Here is a 27,245-nt window from a genome sequence, read left to right as displayed (position 1 = left end):
ATGAGGATGTTGTCCGACAGTGATAAAAGAAGAGATTCTGTGTTTCGGGATTTACGGAAACCAAGTTGCGCCGGGAAGAGGATGTTGTTGTTTTCTAGGAATTCGGAGAGCTGTTTGTTAACTATTCTTTCGAGGATCTTAGCGATGATTGGAATATTTGCAATGGGGCGAAAGTTTGCTGGGTTATCTGTGGAGAGGTTGGGTTTTTTTAGTAGAGGTTTCAAGATGGCGAGTTTGAGAGGGTCAGGGACGAGACCCTGGGATAAGGAGGTGTTGATGATCTGAGCGAAGGGCTTAGCGAAGTTTTTTGCAGAGGCTATCAGTAGGTTGGCTGGAATCGGGTCAAGTGGGTGGGAGGATGGCTTTAGTTTCCTTAAAATAATTTCAATTTCTAAGGCTGAAGTGGATTCAAAATCCTCTAGGGTTGCAGCTTGTGTGGATAGGATGATGGGTAGTTGGGTGTATTTGGGGATGAGAGGCTGAGAGGTAGAGGCCTGATGTGGTTGGATAGTAACATTCTTATCTGTGTGGGAGGCGAGTAAATTAGGTATTTTGTTCATGAAATAGGTGGCCAGTTCAGTGGCTTTGTTAGATGCTTTGTCATCTGGAATTTCTGGTGTCGGTGGTTTGGTAAGCGATGATACCAATGAGAAAAGTGCTTTAGGGTCAAAGATGAAATGGTGGATTTTCTGAGAATAGAAGTTTCTTTTTGTTTGCAGGATGACAATTCTGTATTGGTGCATGAGAGATTTAGAGACCAAAAGGTTTGAAGGCGTAGGATTCTTGCGCCAGTTCTGTTCCATTTTTCTGAGTTCGTGCTTCTTGGTTTTTAATTCTGGGGTGAACCAAGGTTTTTTATTAACTTTGTTGGAGTGAATAACTTTGGATATAAGAGGGCAGGTCTTGTCCACCACTTTGTTTGAAATATTGATCCAAGACGCTAAGACCGTGTTGGCGTCGGTTAGGTCTAGTTGGTTTAATTCTGGTGGGAGTTGGGAAATGAGCGTTTCTTGGTTGCAGAGTTTTCTGCATTGGACCGTGGTTTTCTGTGTTGGTGTGTGGTTTGGGTGTTGGTATAGTAAGGTAGTGGAGATTAGCTTGTGGTCAGACGATGGGCGAGGATTGAGTTAGGCCTTGGTTGATGAAAATAAGATCGAGAGTATGTCCTGCTTTATGAGTAGGTTCTTGAATGAGTTGATTGAATCCCATGCAGAGGAGAGTGTTGAGGAAGGATTCGCAGTTAGGAGAACGAAGGTTGGCATCTACATGAAGATTGACATCTCCTAAAAGGATGGCTGGCTTATCAGTGTTGAATTGTTTAGCTATCAATTCAATTAAAGGAGATGGGTCTGAGTCGAGGTGACCTGGGGGGGGCGTAGGTGAGACCAATTTGTAGCTGGGGTGTTTTGAAGACTGAGAATTCCAGAGACTGTTGTGTGGTTGACACGTGAAGCGAAACTCGTAATTCTTTTTTTGCTGCAAGAAGCAACCCACCTCCTCTTTTCTTCAGTCTGGGGATGGAGAAAAAGTCGAAAGACTGAAGGGGGAGTTGATTAAGGAGGACAGTATCCTCAGGTTTTAGCCAGGTTTCTGTGATGGCACACAGATCTGGCTGCTCATCAGAGAGGTAGTCATATAAGAGGTGGGTTTTCTTTGAGAGAGATTGGGCATTCAAAAGGGTTAAGGAGAATAGGGTGAGACCCAGTAATTGGTTTAGAGGAGAAAGCATTATGGGGATGAGTCTTTTATGTTGTTGTTGCTGATGGGGGGGTGTTTGTATAGGAAAGGTGGCGGCGTTTCTCCTGTAATTATGAATGATTGGAATGGCCAAGTAAAGCATGCCTGTGTAAACTTTGAGAGAAGGTTGCAGAGCAGCAACAGTGAAAGTGGATTCTCAGGGAAAAAGCAGAGTCTGTGCGTTAGCAGTGTATTACTTCAGGGGCTGTACGAAGGGGCGTACTAAGGGATAGGCCCCTTTGTCGCGCTCCTTCGGCGCATGACGCCGGGAGGTAGAGCCCGAGATTTAAAGGGCTCTTACCTGGCTTCCTTTGCCTCGCTGGTTGTCACTTCCTTTCACTGCAGTTTTAAATTTGGCGCGGTTTAGGGTTTCTGGCTTCTGGCTTCTGATAGGCCAATCGTGGAGCTGACTAGCACCCCCGTGGTGTCGATTCTCAGGAGCGGTTCAGGAGGATTTGCAGGCGGAGCGCTGAGTCCGGGTTGGTGGTCGGCGGGGCTTGGATCTCAAGACGGGGTGGCGCCGACAAGGTGAGACTGCTATTTAGGTCTCAGCCTGAATTTTATCAATAAATCAGGAGGAGATACAAAATAGAGAAAAGCATCCCAGGTTTTGTGGAGGCAGGCTTATGGCATCAGATCCCAGCAGCCCTGGTTTCGATTGAGCGTGGGTGTCCTCCCCTTCTTTGAGTCGGTTCTCTCTACCTTGTTCTCCAGCTGCTGGGATGATTGGAAGGTGAGTGTGGAGCTGGTAGCCAGGGATGGTGAGAGGATGCAAACCTCGTTCAGTTGGGAGCCGGGAGGAGAAATAAGATTTAGAAGGAATATGAAAGTATACTCAGGGAATCTGAGACCTCTCGGGGCTGCACAAAGGGGCGGGCCCCTTTGTCGCGCGACGCCCGGGAGCGGGTTGGCTCTTTAAGTGCTGTGTAGTCACGTCAGAGTGATGTCACCGGCGTGACTTCGATGTGCTGAGGCGGCGTCGGTCAGCAGGAAGAAGGAAGAAGGCCAGCCCTGGTTAACTCCTCCCTGGTTAACCCGATCGGTAGGAGGGGGGCTGGATCGTGTCGGCGCGGTGAAGAGGGAAGAGGAAGACAGTGAAGAAGCTCCTACGTAGCCGGTGCGGAAGCCCACGGAGGTAGGGCGAGAGTTAATGGCCTTACCCCGATGGGCTCAAGCACCGGCTGCGCGGGCCTCTCTCCCAGCTCCTACGGTGACTTCGGGGTTGCTTCCTTCAGGGATGATCACTATTGCCAAGTGGCCCCACGACAGTTACCTCCCTCACCAAGTCTTGTGCTCCACTGAGAATTAGATCTAAAATTGCTCCCTCTCTCTAGTAATGTGACTAAGATTGTTTCTGTTCTGGGGCAATTTCTGAATCCGGATTGATATGGGTGTTGTTTCTGTGGACCCTTGGGCTGAGGTGAGTTTGGTTCTACCTGCAGGGAGGAGCCAGATGAAGCAGAGACCAGTTACATGATTGGATCTGATTGTTTTCTATACTTGTGCATTTATAAACTGCAATAAATATAACATAAATTCTGATTAATAAGGAATTTTTAATGTTGGTAAGTGCTTGAAATAATTGAGGTAAAATGTTTTAAAGTTTCATGCATGATGCATAATGGTATTGCAAATTTCTTAGAAAGCCATTCTAGGGTGCAATATATGGCATTATTTATCAATAAGAAAACAACTAGTAGGTCTCAGACCTGCATGCCTATAGCCCACCCATGTTAACCTTGTGCCCACCCAAAAAATCAATTCTGGCTACGCCACTGTGTCAGGTACTTGTGACGTGGATTAGCCACTGTTGGAAACAGGGTGCTAGGCTTCAGGGACCCTTGGTCTGACCTAGAATGTTCTTATGAAAATAAGGCTTGTGAAATTTCTATTTCTGTATGTGGGTGCATGTGTATGTGTATGTGTATGTGTCCCTAATATCTTTTTTGTTTGGTGTCCTATCCAAATTTTCAGGGGAGTAGGGGTGGAGTTGCCCCAAGGACTCTAATTTCTCTCTCTCACACAACACATTGCAATGGATTTTTGCATCCATGCAGATGCACAGACCACATATGCATGAATGCTCATGTCCTAGAAATTAGGCTCCCTTAGTTCTGCATATATAGGGTTTCATAGCCATATTGATTTTGGAGAAAATTGGAGTTTTTCTTTGTAAGCTCTGATACCATTTAAAGCCTCAACAAGAAAAACTGTTATAGGACATGAGTTTTAAAAACTCATAGGCCTCTTCTTCAGCTGTCAAATAAGAAGAGACCTGCAAGGTCTCAAAATTTCATACATTGCAACATCATTTTCTGGGCCCTAAAAAGATCTGGAAACCTAGTGTTAGATATTTTGAAAGTTCTTTCCAAAAAAATGTACAGTGCAGGCAGATAGTTTTAGCACAGACTTTCTTCTCTAGCCAATGTCCATGTTTACGGAAGTGGTTCCAACTCACTTTCTATTTAAAATAAAACTAATCTGCTTCCTATGAATGTTGCGAGCATGGACATTGTTTGCCTCAATTGTTTTGCCTCTGAGAAGGAATTCTCTTTTGGTATTTGCAAAGGTCTGTCCTGTTTTCTTTCCCTTGCTAAATGCCGGCTTGGAGACATTGACCTCTTTTGTTTCTGCTATTCTCCTGCTTTGGGTGATATTTTCCTTTGGATTGTTTCAGATTTCCTCCAGTACAACCCCAGAGAGAGCAAGAACATCAGCATTCATTCCCTGTGCCATGCAGTCTCACTGCTTTGGCAACCAGCTGTTTAAAACAAGAAAAAGCACTGTGAGATAACATATTGGAGTCATGAACAAAAACATAAACATAACCGGTCCTGTGAATATCATTGCTAAATAAATGCTCATGCCATTAGTATATGTGCAGGGATTATCTTCTTGAAATGCCATAGCTACCAGTTACCTGGTTTATGGAACAATATGAAAAACAAATAGTTTGTATAAATGTTAATGCCTTATCATCTGTCTCATCTTAACATTAGCAAGGAGTTTTTTTAATACACTTTTTGGACATATGAGAACAATATTTAGTAATGATTAATTGAAAAGATACACAGTTAAACTAACTGAGGCCCTCATTTAAAAAATTTTTTTGCAGATGTATCAGACAGAAGTACTCAAATGTCAGCACGCTCCTTCAGCATACATCATGCTGTTACGATCCTGTCCGTGGACCCCATCCCGCGGACAGGCTCTCACCTTCTCTCCCTGCCGGCTCCGACGCTGCAGTCTTTCTTCGTGGTCTTGGACCGCTGTCGACATTGCTCCGAGCGGCCTGCAGTTGCTCTCCTTCTGTGCGGCTGAGCCACGTCGCCGACTCCACCTCCAGCGGGGAGGCCCCGCTGAGATCATCTTCAGTGGCACGGAGCCGACGCTGCCTTCCCTTCCTCTTTGGGGATGCAGCCCGGCCCAGTGTGGCTCCTCTTCGGCAGCAGGAGCTGCCTCCGGCCTGCTTCCTCTCCTCCATGTGGCTGGACACCACTGCAAGCCTTGGCTCCTCCCATCTTCCTCTGGGGCTCCCTCTAGGCGTGCGCGTGCGCCTTTCTTCCTCTTTTAAAGGGCCAGAGACAGGAAGCACTCTTCTGCCCTTCGGATAACGTCTTCAGGGCTCTTCCTGGCCTGCCCTATATAAAGGCCCTGCTTCATTTCCTCAGGGCCTTTGGATGGAGTTACACACTCCATGGAGCTTCTCCTTTGTCCATGGAGTTCCTCTGCTTCCATCATGGTTCATCTTGCTGCTCCTGTCTGGAAGACTTCATGTTTCATGTCTTCTTGTTCCTGATGTCTCCATCCGACGCTTCAGGTTTCGTCCCTTGTCGGATCAGCCTCATGGTATGTTCCAGCCCTCGGCTTCCCTTCCTGCAAGCCTCAGGGTTCCTCGTCAGTACCTAGATGTCCTAGACGTTTCTGATGTCCAGATGCCCAGATGTCCAGATGTCCACTCGTTCAGAGATCCAGATGACAGGTGTCCAGACGTCCCTCGTCCTGATGTCCGTTTGTCCTCTTGTCCAAGACTTCCAGATCTTTTCTTGGCCAGAAGTCCTGGAGCTTGCAAAAAGGGGCGGGGGATCAGGCTCCCAGCACAGTGGCCATATTTGCTGCAGTGCCGGGGATCATGCGCCGGCAGTTGGCCAGTACACACAACTTGCTCCTGCCCAGAGGCAGGCGCAAAAGGTAAAACAAAAGTTTTGTTTTTTTTTGGGGGGGGGGTTAGAGTAGGGCTAGGGGGGGAAAGGTTAGGGGAAGGGGTGGGAAGCTCAGGTTAGGGGAAGGGAATGGGGGAAGGCAGTATGGCTCGGCACGTGCAAGGTGCACAATTGTGCACCCCCTTGCATGCGCTGACCCTTGATTTTACAACTTGCGCATGCAAGTTATAAAATCGGGTGTACATGTGCGTGCCGGGTAGCACGCTCACATATACGCCCACGCGCAACCTTTTAAAATCTACCCCTAAGAGAGCAGGAGCCTTCTAAAACAGTGGTTCTAAAACTTTTTTTTATCAAGACACACCTGAGAGATGACGCTCACATGCGTGACACACTGAACACATGACCATCATGGGACTAAATATAAGCATTTGCTCTGTATCTTCAGGAGTCCCCTACTTCCTAACAATGGGTGCAGAGCAAAACTAAGACATTTCCCTGTACAACTCACCATACAAAAAAGATATTCTGAGTCTGGTGTCATCTTAATAACAGCATCACAAACTCCCTCTACTACCAGGTGCATTGTAAAATAATACAAACAAACCGCACTCTGTACATGTCTATCAAACCTGCCATATCTCAGCAGCACTAACTCCCAAGAAATGAAATAGCAATAGCACTGCCCATGAAAAGGCAGCAGTTCACCACCAGTGCAATATAATACTGAGAAAATACAACAAACAAGGCTGATACAAACTTCTAGTAAAGTACCTCATCTCTGTCACATACACACAGAACAGAGGCAGACCTGCCTTCATCAAATATAGAATAAAAGACCACAAATTACAAATGTGGAAACAAAACCTGGAAAGGGAACCCCAAGACCACCTTCTGCATGCAGTGCAAAACTGGAGACTAGAAACAAAAACATATTTCCTCCTACACTAAGCAAAGTTCAAAGAGAGAAGAAATGCATATTCTCAAAACTGACATAGTATGGTTCTTGTACCCAATCACTCCCCTCCATGTTGCCATCACCCCTCACTTCTCTTAACTACTCAATCATCACTTCACATGCTCATATCCCTGTCCATTCCCGACACCCCCACCCCACATCCTCTTCCCTACCCAGAATACCTCTGACCACCTCTTTCCTACCTCTTCCTGCTCAGCATCCCCCACTCCCCAACCCAGCAGCCCCACACCTCCATCTCTCTTCACTTTCATCTCTCTTCCCTGCCCAGCAGCCCCCCCAAGCCCTTCCTCCTCCACCTCTCCCTTCCCAGCAACCCCAATCTTCTTTCCCCCACCCCCTCCTATCCAGCATACTCCTGACTCCCTATCTCCCCATGCCTTCCTGCCCAGTACATGTCCCCCTCATGGCTCCCAGCCAGCAGAAAAGACTTCAGTCCGTTCCATAGTCTCCCTCCCTCTTTATCAGCAGCAGATGAGGGCAAGAAGCACTGAGGAGAAGAAGATGAGGAGGCAGCAGTAGTGGATCTATAGAGCACGCACATTTCTCCCTTATGCTCCTGCTTTCACATCCAGGCTCCATGGGGTGAAGAGAGCATCAGCAGCCTCACTGCCAGGCCAGGCAGAGTAGATAAATTTGGTGTCCTGCTGGGCCCATATGAACAAGAGTTGATGAGATTGTGCTCTGATCTGGGTGAAGGAGGAGGGAACAACCTCCCACTGGCCAGGAAGAGAAGTAGGAAGGAAGAGCAGCTTCCTGTCATACTCAATAAAAAAGAAGTCAGCCAATTCCTGACCAGACTGATGAGGAAAGATCAGTCTTCTGCTGGCTCTGCGACACACCTCCCAGGACTTTGCGACACACTAGAGTGTCCCGACACATGTTGAGAGCCATTGCTCTCGAACACACTCAGGACTCGCTCTGGAAAGCTGGACCCCTCTGAAATCGTCTAGATACATGTTAGTGACCTTAGGTAGCATTACACAAAATTAAAAGTTTCCAAAGTTGACCTGGTAAGAAAGGAGGCCGCAGCAGTCACAGTGAGGAAAGACCTGATGTTGAACCAGCAACATTTAAATGCAATTTAAAATCCTGCACCCTCTTTTGTATAAAATAACACGTTTTCATACTACTACTTATCATTTCTAAAGTGCTACTAGAAGTATGCAGTGCTGTATAGATACACATTAGAGACATTTCCTGTTTAAAGGGGTTTACAATCTGATAAAAACAAACAAAAAACAGATGAGAAATATATTTATATTATAGAGAACTAGTAAGATTTCCTCCCCCTCCCCCCCAGGCTGCGGGAGGGAGAGGAAATTTACCTTCACTGCCGCACTTGGTCTTGCACTTGCTGCCTCTCAGCCATTCCTGTTCCTGGGGGCTAAGTCCACGCCGGGAACCAGCTACCGGACCGAGGCTTACCTCTGAGGGATCTCAGAAATCACCTCAGGAATTCGACTGGGGGAGGGACTCTTAGGTATCACCGCAGGAGAGCGGGGCTCATCTGTAGAGGTAAGATTATTTCTTGTTTGGAATTTTCTTCTTTGGTTTGGATTTTCTAACGCTGTGCAAGTGTGTGCATACTGTATAGTCCCAAACTGCTAAGGAGACGGAGAAATACTGAAGAGCGGAGCTTCCTGCACGGGTATATGTAGTGCTGACGTCAGATTGAGATCTGGCTCCCTCTCCGACTGCTGTCAGGAGCACACTGTATCCATTGGTCCTGAGTCCATCTGCTACACACTAGGAAATAACCCTTGCTGCAGTTACACAATGTTAAGTTCTATCTTAGAAGTTACCACCCAGGAAAGAGATCTAGGCGTCATAGAGGATAATACATTGAAATAGTCGGCCCAGTGTGCTGTGACGATCAAAAAAGCAAACAGAATGTTAGAAATTATTAAGAAGGGAATGGAAATAAAACAGAGGATGTCATAATGCCTCTGTGTCACTCCATAGTGAGACTGCACCTTGAATACTGTGTGCAGTTCTGGTCACTGCATCTCAAAAAGGATATAGTTGTACTGGAGAAAGTGCAAAGAAGGGCGACCAAAATGATAAGGGGCATGGAACGGCTACCCTATGAGGAAAGACTAAAGAAGTTAGGGCTGTTCAGTTAGGAGAAGAGACGACTGAGAGGGAATATGATCAAAGTCTACAAAATCATGAAGAGACTTGAACAAGTTAATGTAAATCGGTTATTTACTCTGAGATATCAGAAGGACCAGGGGGCACTCCATGAAGTTAGCAAGTAGCTCATTTAAAACAAATCGAAAAAAAATGTCTTTCCCTCAGTGCATAGTTAAGCTCTGGAATTAATTGCCAGAGGATGTGGTTACAGTAGTTAGTGTAACTGGGTTTAAAAAAAGGTTTGGATAAGTTCCTAGAGGATAAATCCTTAAACTGCTATGACAGTAATTAATAAGCAATAGTAGCTTGTGATCTATCTAATGTTTGGGTACTTGCCAGGTACTTGTGACTTGAATTGTCCACTGTTGGAAACAGGATACTGGGCTTCATGGACCCTTGGTCTGATCTAGTATGGCATATCTTATGTTCTTATGTTCTAAAAGCAGCTTCAGCGAGGTGAGTTATTAGACATGATTTGAATATGGCGACAGAGGGAGCATGATGTACTTCCTCAGGAAATCTATTCCAGACATTTGGTACAGCAAAAGTGGAAAGTGCAGACTTGGGAGTTGACAGAGAAGGAGAATGAGAGTGACTTGCCCAATGAATGAAGTTCATGAGGAAGGGTTCAGAGAGAGAGAGAGGAGAAAATAGGTAATTTATTTTTATTTAAGAATTTATATGCCATGAATCTGAGGGTCTAGGTGGCTCACAAATGTTAACATACATAATTATTGCAGCATCAAAAATACAAAAGAAATAAAAAAAAAAAAAACCATCATTCATGAGGAGCTGAAGATTGTATGCATTTGTAGGTGAATAAGAGAGCTTGCATTGGAAGTGGAAGTGGATGGGGCGTCAATGTAGTGACTTAAGAAGAGAGGTTACACAGTCATAAGAACATAGAAATTGTCATACTGGGTCAGACCAAGGGTCCTTCAAGCCCAGCATCCTGTTTCTAACAGTGGCCAATCCAGGCTACAAGTACCTGTCAAGTACCCAAACACTAAGGAGATCCCATGCTAGCGATACCAGTATAGCAGAAGCTATTCCCTAAGTTATAGCAACACTGAAGGAAAATAAATTGTGTATCCTAATTTTGAATAGACAGCAGTGGAGAAAGATGGTTTAATGGAAGGCCTATGAAGGGAAAGTTGCAGTGATAAGAAAGTGGATGAGTGTTTTGGTAACCTGCTCAGAACGGAAGGGACAGATTTAAGTGATATTATAGAACAGGGGTCGGGAACCCATGGCTCTCGAGCCAGATATGGCTCTTTTGAAGGCTGCATCTGGCTCACAGACAAGTGTCGCCACACTTTCCAGTCCCCCGCTGACCCAGCTGCTCCCCGGTCCTCCTCCGCCCGGGCTTAAAATGCTGTCAGCCCGGGCGGAACGCGGCAGGACAGCTGGAGTCAGCGGCACCGGCATGGTCTCTTCTTCCCGCCCCCTCCCCCCCGCAGCCCGAAAGAGGAAGTGGTGAGCATCGGGTGCGTGCGCAACAAAAAGAGGCCACGCTAGTGTGGTCTCTTCTTCCCGCCCCCCCCCCCTCCGAGGCCCGGAAGAGGTAGTGGAGAGCATCGGGTGCGTGCGCAGCAAGAAGAGGCCACGCTAGTGTCCGACGAAAAGAAGACTGCAGCGCGGCTCGGAGGAAAATGAAGAGCTTCAACCGCGGCCGATGGGACTCCACCTCCGCAACCGCTGAAAATGAAGGAGGTTAGCGTTGGGAGGAGGCTGCTGCTGCCGCAAGTTCCCAGGGTGGGGGTGGGAAAGAGAGAGAGTGAATGAGTGAGCAAGCATGTGTGTTTGAGATCCTGTGTGTGTGAGTGAGAGATTGCATGTATGAGAATGATTGAGAGCCTGTATGTGTGAAAGAGAGTATGTCTGTGATTGAGAGCCTGCCTGTGAGAGAGAGAGAGAGCATGAATGTAAGTTTACGATTGGGAACCTGTATGTATAAGTTTGTGATTGAAAACCTGTTTGTGTGAAAGAGTATGTGTGTATGATTGAGATCCTTTGTGTGTGAGAGAAATCATGTGTATGTATGATTAAGAGCCTGTGTGTATAAGTAAGAGAAAGCATGTGTGTCTGTGTGTGATTGAGAGCTGGTTTAGGTGATGGAGAATGTGAGTATGTGATTGAGAGCCTGTGTTTAAATGAGAGAGAGAGACCATGTGTGTCTGTGTGTGATTGAGAGCTGATTTAGGTGAGGGAGCATGTGAGTATGTGATTGAAAGCCTGTGTGTAAATGAGAGAAAGAGAGGACATGTTTGTAAGCATGTGAATGAGAGTCTGTGTGTGAGAGAAAAAGACAGCATGTATTTATGTGATTGAAAGCCTGTGTGTGTGTGTAAGCGTGAAAAGATAGACATCATGTGTGTAAATGTGTAATTAAGAGCCTATATAAGTGAGAGAGAAAAAACATGTGTATATGTGAGTACTGAGAGCATGTGTGTATAGGTGTGTGATTGAGAGCCAGTGTGAGAGAGAGCACTGGTATGTGACTGAGAGAGGAGAAAGTTCCAAGAAAACCACCCCGCCTCCTGCTAATTCAGAACAATCTCAGGACACCTGGATATCAAACGTTCCCAGGTATGCAGAGCAAAAAAATTTGTGTATCCTTATTATTTTTCATTACTGGGTCTTTGTGTCTGCTATTTTGAAATATTTTGTTGGTATCTGAAAATGTTTTATATGAGTTTTTAATTATTGGATATTCCACTCATCAGCTGTTTCGAAATATGTTCTTTTTGTTAGTACAGTTTTACTGCTGATGATTTTATATTTCTTGATTTGTTTTATAAGGATGGGTGATGTTTCTTTTTTCCTTTGTTACACTGCATACAGAGACTCTGGCTTGTTGCAGTTTCCAATTCAGTTTTTTCTGCATGCTTCTTGTTATGCGTTTTGGTCTCTTTATTCTATGTTAGGTGAGGGTCTGCTCATTTGATTCAGGTGAGGTTTTCTGCTGGCGTGTAGTTTCTGTGTAGGACTCTATAGCAGCCTGACTTGGTCCGTTTTCCTAATAGGAGATGTATTGGTGTCTTAAGGCCTGGTGTAATATTTTCAGAGACTTATTGTACTTTAAAAGTGTGATCTTACATAAAATGCACACATTTACTTGTATTTAGTTTTAAACATATTGTATGGCTTTCATGGAATTACATTTTAAAATATGTGGTGTTTATGGCTCTCTCAGCCAAAAAGGTTCCTGACCCCTGTTATAGAAGAAGAAACAACAAATTTTAATAGTGTTCTAGTTGAATGTAGAGAAAGAGACCTCAAGGTTATGGGCCACGGGGATTGGGAGAATTGAGAGTTCTATCTAGAGGCACAAAAAGAGGGCAGAGGAGACATGCGTTTGGAGTGAAAGACATGAGGTTCTGTCTTGGTCATGTTAATTTTAAAGTGATGGTGATGGGACATCTAACTGGTGATGTCAAACAAGCTGGCTGAGTTTAGGTACTGCATTCTTGATGAAATTTCTGTTGCAGAGAAATCTGGAAGTCATCAGCATAAAAAGGGTACTGAAAGCTGTGGGAGGCAATCAGAATATCAAGGGAAAAAATATAGAGAGAAAAGAGAAGGGTGCCCAGGGCAAAGCCTTGATGCACACCAATTAATAGTGGAATAGTGGTGGAGAAAGAATTACTAGAGGACACAATAAAAATACTATGGGAGAAGTAAGAAGAAAACCTGTTCAGTACAGTGTGCCAAGCAGCAGATGGTGATCAATAGTGTTAAAAACAACTGATAGGGCAAGAAATATGAGGAACAAGTAAAAGCCCCTGACCTAGGCCATGAAGAAATCACTGAAGACTTTGACAAGAACAGTTGCTATGGAATGTATTGGACAAAAGCCAGACTGGAGTGGATCCAGAATGTCTTGAGATGAAAGAAAGTCAAGACAGCAGCGGTGAATGGCATGTTCGAGTCCTTGTTTTAAGGCACCACTAATTCTCACTGAAGACACTGGACATACTGATGGGGTGTTCAACAAAAATTTACTGCAATCAGAAACACTTAAAAGACCAATTCACAACAAAATTGCTCCGAATAATCTTCTCACAAAAATAAATAGTCCAAAAGTGTCTCTTATCTCAGTTCTATTAGCTGAGTCAGTGTCCTTGGATGGCAAGCACTAAAGACCCAACACTCCTGTGTGGAAGAGAGTGGGCTCCTACTGGTGCTGGGATCTCCTGTTTCTTTCTCTGGTAGTAAAAGCTGGTCCTCTAATGGTAAAAGTAACAAAAGGAGTTCAAAATCCAAAGATATCTCCTCCTTTTCTGTGGGCGTGAACTGATGGCAAAAGAATTCTTCCCAAAACAGCAAGAACAAAATTCTCTGCAAAAATACTATGTGCTTCTTCTCTGATGTTTCCTTTCAGATCACTGCAGTCCCTCCTTAGCAAGGCAGAGGAATCCCACCTTATCCTGATCTCTCAAGTCAGGGGTGACAATCCTCCTCAGGCAGAGGCAGGAAATGCAGAAGCAAAGAATCTCCGAAAATACAAACAGCTCCTCCCAAAACTCCTCCAAGACAATTCCTCCAGATCATCCAGGTTGTGGGGCCCAGTATGGAAAATCTCTCTGGCAATGCTTCTCGTCCAAACTCTCCAAGAAAAGGGCCATTTCCCCTGTATTAGGCTGTGGGGCCCAATAATGGGGAGAACTCAAAAACTGCAACTCAAAGCCAAACAAAACCCACACTGCTCCCCATGCATGTCATGCTGTTATAATCACTGCTGACCAATCCAGATAAGCCTCTGAGGAGGTGCCTGCAGGGATGGCTTGCAAATTACAAAATCCTAGCCTAGAGTTTAAACTAGGGACCAACCAGATACTAGAGACCTAGAGGTCTCTACAAAGGTATCACCTGATTATATATATATATATAATATATTTTTTTTTGTTTCTATTTGTTTACTTTTGTGCATTCAAGAGGACTAATGTCAGAGGCTGGCAATGCTGCAGTGAATCTCTCTCTCTTATGGCAAAAGCTGCCCCTTTGAAAAATTTGCTCTCCTGACCTTTGGAACCCTGCAGCTCCAAACCTTCCCCAGTGGCCTCTGAACCCTCTACATGCTTTAACGTAGCAATAATGAGCAGTGTTTAAAATACTGCTCATTTATTTTATTTTAAAAATGCCAAAATGATGAGGTGCTTGGCATGCAAATTATTTGTAAATACATGCAAAGCAGCTCATTACTAGGCAATTTTATGATAGAATAACAAGCCACACTATTTTTCTGGAAGATAGCTACGGTACAACTCAGGAGTTGTAGCTAACATTCCCCAGGGGCATAAGGACACTCACATGGCTACTGATGCTCCCAGGCTACTAAACGGCCTGAATGACCCGAATGACCCCCATACAATATGTGCAAACTCCCCAGTTGTCTTGTGAGATCCCCAACCCCATTACTCCACTGCCTCTAGAGGGGGCCCCAAGGTATTAAAGTAAAAATAATAACAATAATAGCACTTACGAGGCAAAAGCTCCTCCCTTTTCCAACTCTGCCCCTTTGAAAAATGTGAAGTGATAATAAAGATATTCTGTTTTAAGAAAGGCTGGAGTCAGACTAGTTTTGTCTCCAGACCTGTGGGAATCACCGCTCATTCCCACAAGGGGATTCTGTTGCTGGGATCTGTAGTCAGGATAAATACACATAAAGCATGCTTTGTTTATATAAAGCATACTTTCCGCACATAAAATATGATTTATGTGTCTAAAAAGGTCTTCTGTGCTGAAATAATTTTTATCACTCATACACGATATCACCTCCTGTATTGAATCTCAACAAATCTATTGCGTCTAAATCAACTCATGTGACGGGTGTGTCAAATCAAAGTTTATGTATCTATGTCTGAGTTAAGCATAAAAACGTTTTTGAAGGAACAAAAAAAAAATGGTTGAGGAGAGAAGAGGAAGGTTTCATATAATTCCATGTATCACCGCATCCAGAATTTTTATAGCATAAAAGATTTTTAATGCCCACAAAACATGATTTGTGCTTGTTTTAATTTTAAACTTGGGTGCATTATACAGACTCTACGCAGTTACGGGCAAATTTTAAATCCCCCCTCACCCCGTGCGCATTTTAGAAGAGCACAAGAGCTGGACCTCGCAAAAGGGGTGGTCAAGGAGGGGGGGAGGGATGGTCCAGTGAGCGGGGCAGAGCTGGAGGCAGGTACAGAGGACATTTGCCGCTGTGCCGGGGATCGCACACCGGCAGGCTGCCAGCACGCACAATTTTTTTCAGATCGGGCCCTGAAGTAAGTTGTGAAATAAAAAAAAACAAGGAGAAACGTAGGAATTAGGGGTTGGGGAGGACAGGGGAAGGGAGGGTAGGGTAGAGGGTAGGGAAGTTCCCTCCCAGTCCGCTCCTTTTTTCAAAATCTACCCCTCAGTGTGCACTAGGGGTGTGCATTCGTTTTGAACGCATATGTAAAACGCAACGTAATTTTTTTTTTAACTTAAAAAGTGATGAAGCGAAAACGATCGGATTTCCAGGAGGCCCCCCCAAGCTGGCCAAAAGTCCCTGGGGGTCCAGCGGGGGTCCGGGAGCGATCTCCTACGCTCCTGATGTCGGGGGACAAAAAACAAAATGGCGCCGGCGCTACCTTTGTCCTGTCATATGACAGGGCAAAGGTAGCGCCGGCGCCATTTCTACAACGCATCGCTGGCCCGAGAGTAAAAGATCACACCGGGACCCCCGCTCTGGACCCCAGGTAATTTAAGGCATTTGGGGGGGGGGGGGTTCGGGAGGGTGGGGGATTTATTTTAAAGGGTCGGGGTGGGTTTTAGGGTTGTTTTAGTGTGCCGGTTTTTCCGCCCTCCCCCTTCCCCTCCCCCTTCCCCCGATTTACGATTTTTGACAATAAATCGGGGGAATTCCTATTGTATCGCGCTTCTAACAATTTTTGACGATTTAAAATATATCGGACGATATTTTAAATCGTCAAAAAACGATTCACATCCCTAGTAGATGAGACAGACTGCGAATTAGATTACTCACTAGATGGTAGCTGTAAGGTTGGCGATTCCACCAGGCAGACGATGATGGTAACAGGAACTGAGACAGGGAGAGCAGGCCCTCGAGGAGCGAGTACCTGATTCCAGTAAGGCACCTGAAAGAAAGCAAAGGGCCCCTGAGGAGCGGGTACCCAGGTTAGAGAATACCCCGAAGGGTAGAGAGAGGGCTTCCAGCGGCAGCACAGAAGCGGCAGAGTAGGGTAGACCAGATGAGTCCAATCCTTGATAACTCGATGAGCTAGCAAACAAGAGTAGGCTAAATACCCAGATGGCGTGAGGTCACTCGAGGAGGACGCCCCCGAGGTTCCCGCTATGACGTGAATAAAGACGTGGGTGGCGTGTGCGCACGCACCCTAGGAGGCCCTTAGGAGAAACATGGCGTGAGGCTTTGCCATAGCCGTTCTGGGGACGCCAGAGAACACAGCTTGCAGACGCGGCAGTAGCCATCTTCCCAAGGCTAGTGGGGAGAGCAGAGAAAAAGGGGAGGCACAAGGGTTGAAGCCGTCTGAGACTGACAGACGCAACAGACTCAAGAACCTTTCAGGGAGGAAGTCTAGGCCAAACAATGAAGAAGGCTATAAGATATGGCACCTGTAATTCTGCCAATTTATAAAGGACCCAAAATTAAATACCAGTGCAAAAATGTAAAAATAATTTTGAGAGTCTGCTCCCCTCTGCCTTCCATGTAGTATTATATATTGGGGATGAGACTACAATGGAGCAGTATACGGAACAGCTGTAAAAAGCATTTGATAATATGGTACATGGGAAAGAATTATATATACAGTTCCTAGAAACTCATAAGAATGCAAAATAAAATTCCTCTGAGTATCTGTGCGGACTGCATATCCAGCTGTAGAAAGCAGTCAGAAACTCAAGTAGATCATCCGTTTGTTTAGGGATATTGGGAAGAATCCCTGCTTGTGCAGTTGAAACTTAAAGAGATTTTAGGCAAGGGGGAATATACAATTTGCTTTATTCACAACTAATGTTCAAAATGAGATCTTATAAGAGTGAAAAAGAAGCTACATAGTTTAGAAGAGCACACCTTCTTGGTCTGGTAACAAGCAGTCCCGTAATTTGGGTGATAACTAACTGCAATGATATCACTGCATTTTCTCAAGAGCTAGTTGAAGAAAGGAAGAGTAAAAGAGTAGCAGAGAAGAGAATCACATAGAGGAGCAGTGATGCTGTGGAACTGAAAGTAGACCCTCCTCACCGAAAAGTTACTAAGAAACCATGGGTTACTCAGCAAATAACTAATTCTTCAGAACAAAATCAGATGGATAGCTTTCCTCAATTTGGTTATAAATGTGGAGAAGATGGAAACAATATGGGCAGATGCACCAACTCAGTAACTGCCCTGATGCAGCAAAAGTGAATCTAGCAATCAAAAGCATGAAATAAACTATTTTATGACAAAACTGAATAGCCTTCTTTAAATGAGAAAGGCATCTCCCAGAGGAACAATCAGAGATGCTTAAGCTTTGTTACCCATGTACCAATTTAGTGCAGCAGATAGGGATGTGCAGCAGGGACGGATTTGTCCCATTCGGTATTCGTATTCGTCGGGACCCAAATCCGTTGCATCCGTTCTCAGGGGACCCCGATCCATTCATTAGTTACATATGTATTCGTTTCCCCAAAAAAAACCAACCCATCCCAACCCTTTAAATTTAATTAACTACAACCCCCCACCCTCCTGACCCCCCCAAGACTTGCCAAAAGTCCCTGGTTGTCCAGCGGGGGTCCTGGAGCCATATCCTGCACTCGGGCCGTTGGCTGCCAGTATTCAAAATGGCACTGATAGCCTTTACCCTTACTATGCCACAGCGGCCGACCAATGGCACCGGTGGCCCCTGTGACATAATAAGGGCAAAGGCTATCGGTGCCATTTTGAATACCGGCAGCCAACAGCCCGATTGCAGGAGATCGCTCCAGGACCCCGCTGGACTACTAGGGACTTCTGACAAGTCTTGGGGAGGTCAGGAGTCCCCCCCCCCAAGACTCGCCAAAAGTCTTGGGGGGGGGGACCAATTGCACTGGTGGCCCCTGTGACATAGTAAGGGCAAAGGCTATCGGCACCATTTTGAATACTGGCAGCCGACGGTCCGAGTGCAGGAGATCACTCCAGGACCCCCGCTGGACCACCAGGGACTTTTGGCGAGTCTTGGGGGGGTCAGGAGGGTGGGGTTTATTCATTAGTGATACATTGTATTCATGGGAGTTCGCCATATGTTTCATGACCCCCATGAATACAACGAATATGGTATATACGTTGTGGATTGCCAATACACTGCAAACGAATGCACACCCCTAGTAGCAGAGTCATCCAAATGGATCCATATTTCAGTCAAGGGAATGCATACATGGACAAAATAGTGTCTGTCTATTTGACATGGGGTCCCAAATAATCTGTATGTTAGAAGCCTTTTATAAGGAGCACCTGCCGTGAATTGCACCCCTTACAAGAAGAACTGAACATTATTAGTGCTGAAGGCCAACATGTTCCGGATTCGGGGTATATTGAAGTCCAATTGGCAGTCCCAGAGGCAGATTATCCTTGTGCAAATGAATACTGCATCCCTGTTTTAATTTGCCAGAATCATGCAATCATGATTGAATGGCTGAAAAAGAATTGTAGAGCCAAAGCTGGACCACATTATATTTGAAAAGATTCTCAGTGTACTGTAACTGGACAGCTGTTTATAAAATTCTTCATTCCAGCAATGACAATGTTCAGAAAGGAGTACATGTTGCCAAAGTAAAATTGGCAGGATATAGATTTATCCCTAAGAATGAGACAAAGAATGTGAAGTGTATCATGAGAGCTATCTGGGAAGTATGAGGTAACTACACATGGACTAGTACACAAGGAGTTATTAATCACCAACATGTTTACAATGTTTTTATTCATCACCTTGAACCCAATAATCTAAATATATTTACTCCTGACTAGAGCTAGAAACCTCCGGAAGGTCTTTTGCTACAGCTATGTAGCTCCCATTATAGTCTAAAGCAGTGATTTAAACACTTTAATTTACTTTTCTTCTTAGGGCAAAAAGAGGACACCTAACTCAAAGAAGCCATATTGTTAACTTTATCAAATGTCGTGAGATGAAAAAGTGTCAAGACTTTCTGCTTCAAAAATTCAATTTCTTACAGCAAAAACCCTTTTAAAGAGATAGTGCCACTGTCTCATAGCAGATCTGAACATTTCTCTTTTTTTTTAAATTATTTATGCATTTTCAACAATATTTCAAGGCATTTCACTTGAATTGAAATTTAATGGTACAAAAGGAAAATTATCTATCAAGTATGATATTAATATTATTAATTATACAGGTAATTTATCTTATTTCAAGTCCACAATAGAGAGGGTCAAGTTCAAAACTTTTAAGGAAACAATAATCTAATTGCAATGTTAATAAGTAATACTGACTATATAGAAGAGATTTTTTTTTAAAGCGGACCTTCGTACTGCTTTTAACGGTTGTCAGGCAAAGAGGTAGATGCAAATTTACTCGTCAAAAAAGTGGACAGTTGACAAGACTGAAAAAAAACATAAGTAACATTCCGAAATGTAACAATGCACTTGCAGGGAAATTTAAGTATAAAGAAGGCTCCCAATTCTAAAACTTTAGGCTTCAGAAGTAGGAATTGTCTCCTCTTCTGTGTTTGTTTGGAGAAGTCAGGAAACACCAATACTTTCAACTTCATGAAAAGCTCAGTTCTGTGCCAGAAAAACATCCTCAGGACCCAGTCTTTGACTCTTTATCTGACTCCAATAGGAAAGACACCAAAAGTGTTGCAGGTTTTATCAAATCTTTTTGAGTTGTTTCCAACAGCACTGTAACATCCAAAGGGGAACTAGCTATAGGTGATAACTTCTCAGCTTCAAATATACCTCCCACGCCTTTTTTCTTGAATTGAGGTACATAATATATTCGTGATATAGGTGGTATTGCCTTTTTCGGTATCTTCAAATTTTCCATTAGATACTTCCTCCACATTTCTAATGGTACTGTTGGGTCCTTAGGGAAATTAATAAAATGAAGATTTTTCCCCATTATTGATTCTCCAAATTTTCCAATTTGTATGCAAGTATTTGATTTTTTTTCATTAAATTTTGTAAATTTGTCATGTTCCCTATCTCATTTTTATTATCTTTTAATGCATTTTACCAGATCCTGCATCTGACATAACCAGAATATCACTCACTTACCACACATTAGAGATGTGAATCGTGTCCTCGATCGTCAGCAAGGGTCGTTCAGCAAGGGTTCCTGACCCCCGCTGAACGACCTCCTGCAGTCGATCTCCTGCCGGCGCCATTTTCTGTACGGAAAATGATTCGCGGCAGGAAATCGCTCCTTGACCCCCGCTGGACCCCCAGGAACTTTTGGCCAGCTTGGGGGGGCCTCCTGACCCCCACAAGACTTGCCAAAAGTCCAGCGGGGGTCCAGAACGACCTCCTGCATTGAATCATTTTGGTCTATGGCCGCCGCCATTTTGTGGCAGCCATTTTGCAAAATGGCGCCAGCTGAAGACTACACGATTTAGTGTGCCGGTTTTCCTGCTCTCCCCCTTCCCCCGATTTAGCTACGGACCGCCGCTACGGAGGTAATTTAAGCTATGGACCGCCGCTACGGACCCCCAGGTAATTTAAGGCATGGGGGGGGGTTCGGGAGGGGGGGGATTTAATTTAAAGGGTCGGGGTGGGTTTTAGGGGGTTTTAGTGTGACGTGTTTTAGTGTGCCGCTGGACCCCCAGGTAAGTTAAGGCATTTGGGGGGGGGGGTTTCGGGAGGGTGGGGGATTTAATTTAAAGGGTCGGGGGTGGGTTTTAGGGTGTTTTAGTGTGCCGGTTTTCCTGCCCTCCCCCTTCCCCCGATTTACGATTTTTTGACGATAAATCGGGGGAATTGGTATTGTATCGTGGCCCTAACAATTTTTGACGATTTAAAATATATCGGACGATATTTTAAATCGTCAAAAAACGATTTACATCCCTACCACACATGCCCTTCCCGTTATAGTCTTACCTTATCTTCACATCCTGTCTCACATAGATATGCTACCTCTTGATAATAGCCTGGATTGAAACAGTTAAATGATGAAAATTAATGGAACAGCTTTGCACAAGTGAAAGAATATGATTTGTCATTATGAGCAAGCAAAACAGTCCTTGGGTGACAGGCAGAAGCAGTTTGCGTAAAAAGCTGTTGCTTAGAAACTTGTTGACACTTCAAGACCTAGCGACTGAGCGGGGAAAGAGGGAGTGTACCAAGATAACGGCACTTATGACATCATTAGTTTTAGTAGAGGCTTCAGTAACTCCAAATAAGGGAGCCATCCCGGAAGAGGACAAAAATGATGCTGTCAGCCATGCCTGTATATAAGACAATGATGTATCTTGTAATAAGTGAGTAGATTGGGCAGTATAATCACTATTGGATGCACTGTGCTGCTACCAAGAAAGCTAATTATATATTCCTTTCTTGCCTTTTACTAATAAAGATTATTAATTAAGAAAAGAACTTGTTAATTATTCTAGAAGGGCCAGCCTTCTCTCCAGGAGCACAGGCTCAGGGATTTGAACTCTCTGGGTACGTGGAGAGCACAGATAATGATTCTTTTGAACTCTCTGCAAGGCCAGCTCATGATTTGAACTCTCTGAGGCAACACAGCACTCAGATAACTGAACACTCTACCCACTCCTTACACATGCATACACACTCTTTCACTCCCATCATTCGTGCTGTCACACAGATATGCATACAGTAAAATAATTATTTTACTGAAAATATGAGTTATAAAAATAAATATTAATATTTCTTTTTTGATTGACCCTTCAAAGGGTGTTGGAGAGCCTCTTTCCTCCAGTCTTTGCATCATCTAGTCTTCCCTCTTTTGCAGAGGTGCTATTTATAGGGTGGATGTTAATGCCAGCAGGAGATCTCTCCAGTCCTGCCTGCCAGTGAAGACTGGGATGACCCCTGGAAGGTAAATAGCTGTTCAGGAGGAGAGGTGATCCCTTAATAGAAAGCAAGGGTTTACTACCTTAACCAATAAGCCTTGATGCTTTTGACACAACTGTAACATCACTTTCTGCTTTGACGGTGGTGGTGGGGGGGGGGGGGGGGGGGGGAGGTGGTAGAAGAGGAATTGGAATCAGACGACAACCAATACAGGTCCTGATTTTTACTGTCTGGGGTACTGATATGCAGACCTAAGTGAAAAAGCCCAGGACTGCTTTTAAGACCAAGTCCATAAGCAAAACACACTCAGCACTGTCTGAATTTTCAAGGAGGATCATCACCCAGTAAAACTTTGCTAGCATGGCAGATACTACCATAAAAAGCTTGCTGGACAGACTGGATGGACCATTTGGTCCTTTTCTGCCATCTTTAATATGTTACTATAGGGGAAGAGATGGGAGGGTTTGGGGGTATCCTCACAATGCCTTTTTCATTGATAGGGGAGGAAGATATGAAGGAGAGGGGAGGTTCAATATGTCCCAAAGAAAGGCCTCTCCTTTCATCAGGAGTGGGAGGGGTCAGGTGGTACATTGGGTGAGAATTCTTTTTTGGGGAGGGAATCCCCCCCATGCTAACTGGTCCTTGCACTTTTAGTTGGATAAAATAAAGGATTTTGACATGCATAGCATGCTAAAAGGCCTACACATTGCCTATCATTCAGGAATTGTTTTTTTTTTTATATATACTGACATTTGATCTGAGACATCACATTGGTTTATATTCAGGTACTGTAGGTATTTCCCTATCCCTAGAGGGCTTACAATCTAAGCTTTTTGTACCTGAGTCAATGGAGGGTAAAGTGACTTGCCCAAGGTAATAAGGAGCAACAGCGGGACTTGAATGCTGGTCTCCTGGTTCATTGCCCACTGCTCTAACCACTAGGCCATTCCTCCTCCCTCTGTCTGTTAAAGGTGTTAGTTTTTGTTTGTTCTTTTTTTCAAAATAGGGTGGTTTCCCTTTAAGCAAAGCAGTTTTGACTAACACCAGAAAATATGAAAGAAACAGATTGTGTCCAAATAGCATCGGATATAATGTAGAAGTTGTGAACCTGTAGCCTGCAACTTAGGTGTAGCTAAACACTTTTTTTTCCCTAACCCTTAAAACAGCCCAGTCAGACATTGCCACACATGAAAAGGCCTCCACTACCACAGTTTACCACAGTACAGTCACTTTACCTGTCTCCTTCCTGCGAGTCTTTTCTCAGTGGACCTCCCAACTCTGCTTCCATTCTGTAGGATTTCCCCCCTCCCCTTCACTCTGTTCATCTCCCAACCTCCCTGAGAACTTCCATTCTGTTCCTCTCCCAGTCCCCTTGGTTTCTGGAGCAGGTTTTCTGTGCAGACAACACCTGACGGCTCTCAGCTTGTGATAATTAGTCTGCAGCTACAAATAAAGGCTCCTAATAGCCCAGAGCTGCTAATCTCAACTCCATATTGCAGTGACTGCCTCAGAGAGAGAGAAAAAGGAGGAAAGAAGAATCTGGGGAAAAGTGCTGAACATGCAAGTGTCACCAGTGCCAGTAAAATTCCTGTGATTTGGAGGGGGGTGTGGATGTGAGAGAGGGACAGACAGACAGAAACAAACAATAAAAGAACATAAAGAAGGGGAAAGGAAGAATGAAAATAGGAAAACTGAACTGGAGAGGAAAAAAAGATATTGGAAAAAATTAGCAGAACTCAAGAATTCCGCCAGATTAATACATCAAACTTTGAAAGCTATTTTATATATGAATGGGAAAGACTTTAAAAAAATCAAATTACATGTATACAGTTGACAAAAACAAGATTAATGCTACTGCATCAAAATATATATTTAAAAGAATGACAAATGAGGCATGCATTTCATTGCATACATGATTGCACTTGCAGCCCTGAAAGATGTACACACAGGACAGATCACTCCTCACGCTAGGGGGAGAAATTAGAAGGAACTTTGGCCTTCACCCAAAAGCTCAGTCATCATATAGAAGTGGTGTCAGGCACAAGTTGCAGTGTCAGCATTTGAAGGAAGTCATTAAAAGTAGGGATGTAGGAAAGTTCAATTCAAAAAGGCTGATTTTTGCTTGATTTCAATTTTAAAAATATGCACAAATCCATTTTCCGACATAGTCTGGATAGCAAAGTTTACTCTTTCAAAGAGTAAAAAGACTCAGGAAGTTATTAGGTGATACATTTAAAACTAATAAGAAAAAATATTTTTTTACTCAACCTATAATTAAGTTCTGGAATTCGTTGCCAGAGGATGTGGTGAAAGCTATTAACATAGCTGCATTTAAAAAAGGTTTGGAAAAGTTTCTGGAGGAAAAGTCCATAAACCATTATTAACGTGGACTTGAGGATAAGCAGCTTGGAATCTATCAACCTTTTGGGATCCTTCCAGGTACTTGTGACCTGGATTAGCCACTGTAGGAAACAGGATACTGGGTTTGATAGACCTTTGGTCTGACCCAATATGACAAGACTTGTGTTCTTATGTATTTTGAACACTGTCTGCATTGGAGTGTGTGTGGGGGGGGGGGGTTTGTTTGTTTTTTTAGAAACCTTGTTCTTATGTTCTGAGTTAGCCAGATAAACTTATTCAGCTAACTTCAGAGGCATATTCAACAGTGCAGTCACACTATTGTATATAGCTGGCTATTTTAAAGTTAGCTGACTACGTTTAAACAGCAAATTTTAGGGCAGCTCTTTGGCTCAAACAGACTTAGCAGGCTATGTTAACTGGCTAACTCTGAATATTAGAATTAGCCGGTTAATGCAGACGGCTAACTCTACTTCTTCCAGTTACGCCCTCAGAACGCCCCTAACTTAGCTAGCTAAATTCTTTCTGGCTAACTTATTAACCACCTAGAATTTAACCAGCTATGTGCCCAAATATTAATTTAGTTCGCTTAACTGCTTCTGAATATGGACCTTTCAGATTTTTCAAAGATACGGTTTGGGAGGAATAGGAGAGTGGGAGGGGAAATTAGGGATGTGAATCGTTTTTGAACGATTAAAATTATGGTCAGATAATTTTTAAATCGTTCTAAATCGTTAGAGTGCACGATACAATACAAATGCCCCTGATTTATCATCAGGGGCATTTGTATTGTATCGTTAAATAGGGCACGGGAATTATTTGGGGGAGGGTGGGAAAACCGGCACACCAAAACAACCCCTAAACCCACCCCGACCCTTTAAAACCAATTCCTTACCCTCCCCCACCCTCCCGAACCCCCCCCCAAATGTTAAGTTACCTGGTGGTCCAGTGGGGGGGGGGGGGTGTCCCGGCGCGATCTCCCGCTCTCGGGCCATCGGCGCCATTTTGGCTGCCACTAATTAAAATGGCGCCGATGGCCCAATAAAAAAAAACCCACCTGACCCTTTAAATCGATCCCCCTTAGCCTCCCCCACCCTCCCGACCCTTTTTTTTTAGGGAGGCCCGCGCCGCTAAAAAAAACCAACCCACCCGACCCTTTAAATCGACCCCCCCAAAACCTTTTAAAATTACCTGGTGGTCCAGGGGGGCCTCGGGGGGCCTCGGGAAGAGATCCAGGGGGGGCCTCGGGGAGAGGAGAGATCCAGGGGGGCCTCGGGGAAAGATTTCCCGTTCCCAGGCATCAGCTGTTCTAAAAAAAAAATGGCGCCGATGCCCCTTTGCCCTTACCATGTGACAGGGTATCCGTGCCATTGGCCGGCCCCTGTCACATGGTAGGAGCACTGGATGGCCGGCGCCATCTTTAAAGATGGCGCCGGCCATCTTTACTCATCAGCCCCTATTACAGAGTATAGTATAATAGGAGCTGCTGAGTAAAGATGGCACCGGCCATCCAGTGCCGGCCATCCAGTGCCGGCCATCTTTCTCCGAGGCCCCCCTGGATCTCTCCTCTCCCCGAGGCCCCCCTGGACCAGGGGGGCCTCGGGGAGAGATCCAGGGGGGGCACCGGGAGAGCGGACGAACGCCCGCTCTCCCGGCGCGCGCACCAGCCCTTCGCCGGTGCGGGCGATTCAGTATTTAAATGAGGTGACGCGGGAAAAACGGGGAAAAGGAGGCGCTAGGGACACTAGCGCGTCCCTAGCGCCTCCTTTTTGTCAGGAGCGGCGGCTGACAGCGGGTTTGACAGCCGACGCTCAATTTTGCCGGCGTCGGTTCTCGAGCCCGCTGACAGCCACGGGCTCGGAAACCGGACGCCGGCAAAATTGAGTGTCCGGTTTTCAGCCCGACAGCCACGGGCCGAATTCAAATTTTTTTTTTTTTTTTTTTTTTACTTCTTTTTACTTTTGGGGACCTCCGACTTAATATCGCTATGATATTAAGTCGGAGGGTGCACAGAAAAGCAGTTTTTACTGCTTTTCTGTGCACTTTCCTGGCGCCGGAAGAAATTAGCGCCGACCTTTGGGTCGGCGCTAATTTCTTAGAGTAAAATGTGCGGCTTGGCTGCACATTTTACTTACTGGATCCCGCGCGCATACCTAATAGGGCCATCAACATGCATTTGCATGTTGAGGACGCTATTAGGTGCCGCGGGTGGGCCGCGTGTTTTCCTCCCCTTACTGAATAAGGGGTAAGGGAAAACATGCGTCCAGAGCAGGCTGACAGTGCGCTCCGACGGAGCATCCTTTACTGTATCGACCTGTGAATAAGGGGTAAGGGAAAACACGCGTCCAGAGCAGGCTGACAGTGCGCTCCGACGGAGCACACTTTACTGTATCGACCTGTATGTAAGCTGCCTTGACCATGCCCTCCGGTAATAGATTTCATAGCTTGATTGAGCGCCGAGTGAAAAAATACTTCCTGCGATTAGTTTTAAATCTGCCAGCTTCTAGTTTCATGGAGTATCCCCTAGTCCTAGTGTTATTTGAAAGGGTAAATAACTATTCCCTAATTAACTATTCCACCCCACTCATGATTTTATAAATCTTAATATATCCCCTCTCAATCGTCTTTTCTTCAAGATAAAGAGCCCTGATCTGTTTAGCCTTTCTCTATAAGGGAGCTTTTACATCCCCTTTATCATTGTTGTCACCCTTCTTTGTACCTTTTCTATGTCTTTTTTAAGATGAAGAGAGCAGAACTGTGCACAGTACTCAAGGAATGGTCACACCGTGGATCTATGCAAAGGCATCATGATATTCTTAGTTTTGTTCTCTATTTCTTTCTAAACAGTTCTTAACATTCTACA

At 44.7% G+C, this 27,245-nt stretch overlaps 1 long non-coding RNA gene across 1 annotated transcript; it reads right to left on the bottom strand.

The window, feature by feature from the left end:
• Nucleotides 1–19,705: 19,705 nt before the first annotated feature.
• LOC115088617 lies at nucleotides 19,706–23,362 on the bottom strand. Its single transcript, XR_003855810.1, has 3 exons — nucleotides 23,260–23,362; nucleotides 21,089–21,138; nucleotides 19,706–20,078 (listed from the first exon to the last, which is right to left on the bottom strand). It is a non-coding gene; the product is annotated as an uncharacterized LOC115088617 (long non-coding RNA).
• Nucleotides 23,363–27,245: the final 3,883 nt, after the last annotated feature.

This window comes from Rhinatrema bivittatum, chromosome 3 (genome assembly GCF_901001135.1).
Source record: "Rhinatrema bivittatum chromosome 3, aRhiBiv1.1, whole genome shotgun sequence".
NCBI classification, from domain to species: domain Eukaryota; kingdom Metazoa; phylum Chordata; class Amphibia; order Gymnophiona; family Rhinatrematidae; genus Rhinatrema; species Rhinatrema bivittatum.
This window is presented reverse-complemented; position numbering and strand designations above follow the sequence as displayed.